We start from the raw sequence: 6,065 nt of genomic DNA, 5'->3' as shown, positions 1-6,065 counted from the left end.
GAAGTGTTAATGCTGCTTACGAGAGCCTGAAGGAGCAGGTTCGAATTATTGCTCCTGAGGTCGATCTTACTCTTTTTAGCCTGGATAATGTTGTGAGGGATAGTAAAATTGTCCCTGATGACCAGGATGATCACGATGTCGAGCCTCCCCCTGTGCCTTCTGTCAAAGTGTCAATTTCCACAGTTCCCCTAGTTGAGGCCGGTCAATCCGTTTCTAATCCGGACTGTCAGATCTTGAATCGGGATGATGGTACTGTGGATGCTGTGCCTATTCAGACTCGCCCTCCTTCACCTCAGACTGATGCTGCCGAGAAGTCTTCTAATCTTAGCTGAATTTTCTTTAATATTTGTGTAGATAGCCCGACTTGTGGGCTTTTTAAATTCTTTATTTTTGTATTCTTGAATATTATGCTGACTGTTGATACTCCTTTTGGTTGCTTGTTTAGCAACTTTTGATTTTGAAAAACAACAAGTAGCTTTCAAGCTTTTGGGCCTGACCCTGAAGCTTTATAATTTTTATATTATGCTTGTTTGCATTTGTCTTGGCACTTTTCTCTGAGAATACTGGAGCCTTGCTGTTTAGCCTCTTTGGATTGCTTTGTACTTATTACTTGTGGCTTGGATCCTTTGAGGTTGTGGATGTGTGGATCCAACTTGTATTTCAGTTTTCGGGCTCTTACTTGTATTAATCCATAACCGATTTCTTTATCTTGGTCCTCCTTCTAGTTATTTTTGTAGTCCTCTTTTTTGGACCTTGTCAGGTCTCTTTCAGGGATTACTTTTATAACTTGTTTGTTGTAGGAGACCGACTTCGTCAGGTCGATCTCTTCTAAGTTATTTCGTAATCCTCTTTCTTGGACCTTTGTCAGGTCTCTTTCAGGGATTACTTTTATAACTTATTTTTTGTAGGAGACCGACTTCGTCAGGTCGATCTCTTCTAAGTTATTTCGTAATCCTCTTTCTTGGACCTTTTTCAGGTCTCTTTCAGGGATTACTTTTATAACTTATTTTTTGTAGGAGACCGACTTCGTCAGGTCGATCTCTTCTAAGTTATTTCGTAATCCTCTTTCTTAGACCTTTGTCAGGTCTCTTTCAGGGATTACTTTTATAACTTGTTTTTTGTAGGAGACCGACTTCGTTAGGTCGATCTCTTCTAAGTTATAGCAATTCCTCTTTTATAGGGTTGGCCAGACCTCTTTTCAGGGATTTGCTGATAACTTGGGTTGACTTGGTCCGACTTCTCAACGTCGGCCAGTCTTTTAAGTTATTATTTAGCAATCCGTAAGACCTCGTCAGGTTCTTTTTTTCGGATCACTTTCAATAACTTCTTGCATTATTCTGTGTTCATCTTTTCCGATTTGTAGAAGGTGATTTCTATCTTTGTTTGATCGACCTTTAGATGAATCGCGTTTTCATCTTTATTGGTCTTCCCTCGTGATCGTGCAGTGAATCTGTTTTTCACTTTCTACCGATCTGTTGCTTTATAATCGGACGATGAATGCTTCAGATTAATGTGTCTTAAGAATTTGTAGAATATCTAAAAATATATTTTATTCAAAAGCAAGTGCAAATATATACATGCGGGAGTTTTTCATCCCTTTAAGTTGGATAATTTCTGGATCTCCACTTGGTGCCACATTAAAAAACCTTTGCAGGAAAAAGAGTGCATCCGAGATCTGTTACCTTCTCTAGCTATAGTACCTTCTTAGGTTGCAGACGTGCCATGATCTAGGAAGCTCTCGTCCATCGAGTTTGGAGAGTCTGTAATAGCTTTTTCCAAGTACTTATATGGCTCAGTAGGGTCCTTTCCAGTTTGCTGCCAGCTTTCCTTCTCCGGGTCGAGTTGTCCCAATATCATTTCGGATTAGGATGAGATCATTCTCAGCGAAACCTCTTGGCACTACCCTTTGATTATATCTTGAAGCCATTCGTTGCTTTAGCGCTTCTTCCCTGATCCGGGCACTTTCTTGGATTTCCGAAAGTAGGTCGAGCTCTTCTCTTTGAAGTTGAGAGTTGGCTTCTTTATTGTAGTGGACTACTCTAGGCGACCCTTCCTCGATCTCTACTGGGATCATTGCCTCCACTCCATATGCTAGTCGAAATGGTGACTCGTTTGTGGTGGAATGTGGCGTTGTTCGATATGCCCATAGAACTTGTGGAAGTTCTTCGGCCCAGGCTCCCTTTGCATCTTGCAGTCTCCGTTTCAACCCAGCCAATATGACTTTGTTGGCAGCTTCGGCCTGTCCATTGGCTTGAGGATGCTCGACGGAGGTGAACTGGTGTTTTATGTTCAAGTTGGCTACTAACTTTCTGAAGCCTGCGTCTGTGAATTGGGTGCCATTGTCTATGGTGATGGAATATGGAACCCCGAACCTTGTGACAATATTCCTATATAGGAATGTTCGGCTTCTTTGAGCAGTGGCGTTGGCTAGGGGTTCTGCCTCGATCCACTTTGTGAAATAGTCTACCCCTACTATGAGGAATTTAACTTGTCCTGATCCCTGGGGGAAAGGTCCGAGGAGATCAAGTCCCCATTTTGCAAATGGCCAAGGTGAGGTTACGCTGATGAGCTCTTCTGGCGGGGCGATGTGAAAATTGGCATGTTTCTGGCATGGTGGGCATGTCCTTACAAACTCTATAGCTTCTTTTTGTAGAGTTGGCCAGTAAAATCCCGCCCGAAGTACCTTTTTGGTGAGAGCTTGTGCCCCGAGATGATTGCCATAAATGCCACTGTGTACTTCTTCTAAAACTTTCCTTGTATTGGAGGTCGGCACACATTTTAGTAGTGGTATTGAAATCCCTCTTTTATATAGGGTGTTGTTTATGATGGTGTAGTACTGAGCCTCCCGTTTTAACCTCTTTGCCTCCTTCTCATTTGTGGGGAGTGTTTCTGTTTTGAGGTAATTAATTATGGGGGTCATCCATCCTTGATCCTGACTTGTTATGGCTAGGACTTTTTCCTCTTCCGAGATTGATGGATTCTGCAGCATTTCCTAGATGAGGCTTCTATTGTTGCCCCCTGGTTTGGTGCTGGCTAGTTTTGAGAGTGCATCAGCTCGGGCATTTTGTTCGCGGGGTATGTGGCAGATCTTATATTCCCCGCATTGTCTGAGATGTTCCTTGGTTTTATCCAAATACTTTTTCATGGTGGGATCTTTGGGTTGGTAGCTCCCTGTTATTTGTGAGGTGACTACTTGTGAATCGCTGAAGATGTTGAGTTTTTGAGCTCCAACCTCCTTAGCCAGCTTCAAACCAGCTAGTAACGCTTCATATTTCACCTGGTTGTTTGAGGCTGGGAACCCAAATTTGAGGGAAAGCTCAACTTGGGTTCCTTGGTTGCCTTTTATTATCACACCTGCGCCGCTTCCAGTTTTATTTGAAGACCCGTAGAGATTCTATTCTGTGGGGGTTTCCAGGGTATCTGTGAATTCTGTAATGAAGTCGGCCAAGTATTGTGATTTGATGGCTGTCCGAGCTTCATATTGGAGGTCAAACTCGGATAACTCGACTGCCCATTGTAAAATTCTGCCTGCTAGATCTGTTTTCTGCAGTATCCCCTTTATGGGCTGGTCGGTCCGAACCTTAATGGTATGGGCCTGGAAGTACGGGTGAAGTCGTCGAGATGTCAGTATGAGAGTGTAGGCGAACTTTTCTATTTTTTGGTAGTTCAGCTCGGATCCCTGTAGCGCTTTACTGATGAAATATACAGGCTGTTGCCCTTTGTCGTCCTCTCGAACCAGTGCTAAGGCTACTGCCTGACTTTCTACTGCAAGGTATAATACGAGTGGTTCTTCCTCTCATGGTCGAGTTAGGATAGGTGGTCGTCCCAGGAAATTTTTGAAATCCTGGAAGGCTTGCTCGCATTTCGTTGTCCATTCGAACTTCTTTCCTTTCCTTAAAGTGGCATAGAAGGGGAGAGATCTTATCGCTGATCCTGCTAAGAATCTGGATAAGGCTGCCAATCTCCCGTTGATTTGTTGTACCTCTCTGACACAAGTCGGGCTCTTCATGTTGAGTATAGCCTGGCATTTGTCTGGATTTGCTTCAATTCCTCTTTGTGTGAGCATGAAACCTAAGAATTTGCCCGCTTTTACTGCAAAGGTGCATTTTGTGGGATTGAGTCGCATGTCATGCTTCCTTATAGTGTCGAACACTTGGGCCAGGTCGGACAATAATGTCTCTTCGCTTTGTGTCTTTATTAACATGTCATCCACGTAGACTTCCATGATTTTTTCGATATGATCTGAAAAGACTTTATTCATTAGCCTTTGATAAGTAGCTCCCGCATTCTTGAGACCGAAAGGCATCACAATGTAGCAGTAATTTGCTTTTGGCGTCAAAAATGAGGTCTTTTCTTGATCTGGTGGATACATGGGAATTTGGTTGTATCCGGAATATGCATCCATAAACGAGAAGTATCTATATCCGGAGGAAGTATCTACCAGAGCGTCGATACTTGGGAGTGGGTAAGGATCTTTTGGGCAGGCTTTGTTGAGGTCGGTGTAGTCGGTGGACATTTGCCACTTCCCATTTGACTTTTCACCAAGACGACGTTAGCTAGCCATAGTGGGTACTTGACTTCTCTTATGAATCCTGCCTCCAGTAGTGCTTGTACCTGTTCTTCCACAGCTTGGGATCGTTCTGGCCTAAGTTTTCTTCGTCTCTGCTGTACCGGCCACGATCCTGGATAAACCGCCAACTTGTGACACATTAGCTTGGGGTCTATGCCTGGCATGTCTGTGGCTTTCCATGCGAAGAGATCGACATTATCTCGTAAGAACTGTACTAGTAATTCTTTTGTGTTTTCTTTCAGGATCGTGCCAATATTAGTTGTTTTGTCCGAGGTATCTCCGATCTGAACTTTCTCTACTTCACCTTCGGGCTGTGGACGGAGTTCTTCTCGTCTCTGAACTCCACCAAGCTCAATTGTATGGAACTCGTCTCCTCTGCCTCTAAGGTTTAGACTTTCGTTATAACAGCGGCGTGCCATCTTTTGATCTGCTTCTATCGTAGCTATCCCTTCTGTGGTTGAGAATTTCATGCATAGATGTGGAGTCGAGACTATTGCGCCGAGTTGATTTAGTGTTGTCCGACCTATTAAGGCATTGTAGGCTAAACTCACGTCGACCACGATGTAGTCTATCTTGAGTGTTCTGGATTGGTCCCCTTTTCCGAAGGTTGTATGTAGTGACATGTATCCCAGTGGTTGTACTGGAGTATCGCCCAGTCCGAACAGGCTATTCGGGTATGCTCTAAGCTCCTTTTCTTCTAAGCCGAGCTTGTCGAAGGCAGTTTTGAATAAGATGTCGGCGGAGCTCCCTTGGTCTATTAATGTGCGGTGGAGATTGGCATTTGCCAGTATGATGGTGATGACCATGGGATCGTCGTGTCCTGAGATGACACCGGATGCGTCTTCTTTGGTGAATGTGATTACAGGGATGTCGGGTGCTTCCTCCTTCCCTTCGACATGATATACTTCTTTGAGATATCTTTTGCAGGATGATTTGGAGATTCCTCCTCCTGCAAATCCTCCGTGTATCATTTGGACATGTGCGTACGAGGTGATCGCTCAGCTCGTCCAACATCTTCATCCCTTCGTCTTTTTCTTTGCTCATCATCTCGGGTGGCCAGATACCTGTTTAGTTTTCCTTCTCTGACTAATTTTTCTACGATGTTTTTTAAGTCGAAGCATTCGTTGGTGGAATGTCCTCGGACCCGATGATATTCACAGTATTCGTTCCGATTTCCTCCTCTTTTGCCTTTGAGTGGTCGAGCTGGGGGTATCTTTTCTGTGTTACAGACTTCTTTGTAAATGTCCACTAGGGACACCCGAAGAGGGGTGTAATTATGATACTTTTTTATTTTTTCCCCAGTTCGATCTTCCTTCTTCTTAGTTTCTTTATCTTTATCTAGGTAGGTGAAACCGGATTTCGAGGCTTCCCCAAGTCGGGAATTTTCTTCCATGTTGATGTACTTCTCTGCCCGCTCTTGCACCTCATCCAGAGATGTGGGGTATTTCTTTGATATAGATTGGCTGAAAGGTCCCTCTCGTAGGCCGTTGATGAG

Source organism: Arachis hypogaea, chromosome 15 (genome assembly GCF_003086295.3).
Source record: "Arachis hypogaea cultivar Tifrunner chromosome 15, arahy.Tifrunner.gnm2.J5K5, whole genome shotgun sequence".
Lineage (NCBI taxonomy): Eukaryota > Viridiplantae > Streptophyta > Magnoliopsida > Fabales > Fabaceae > Arachis > Arachis hypogaea.
The sequence above is the reverse complement of the archived record's forward strand: the minus strand, read 5'-3'. Positions refer to the sequence as shown.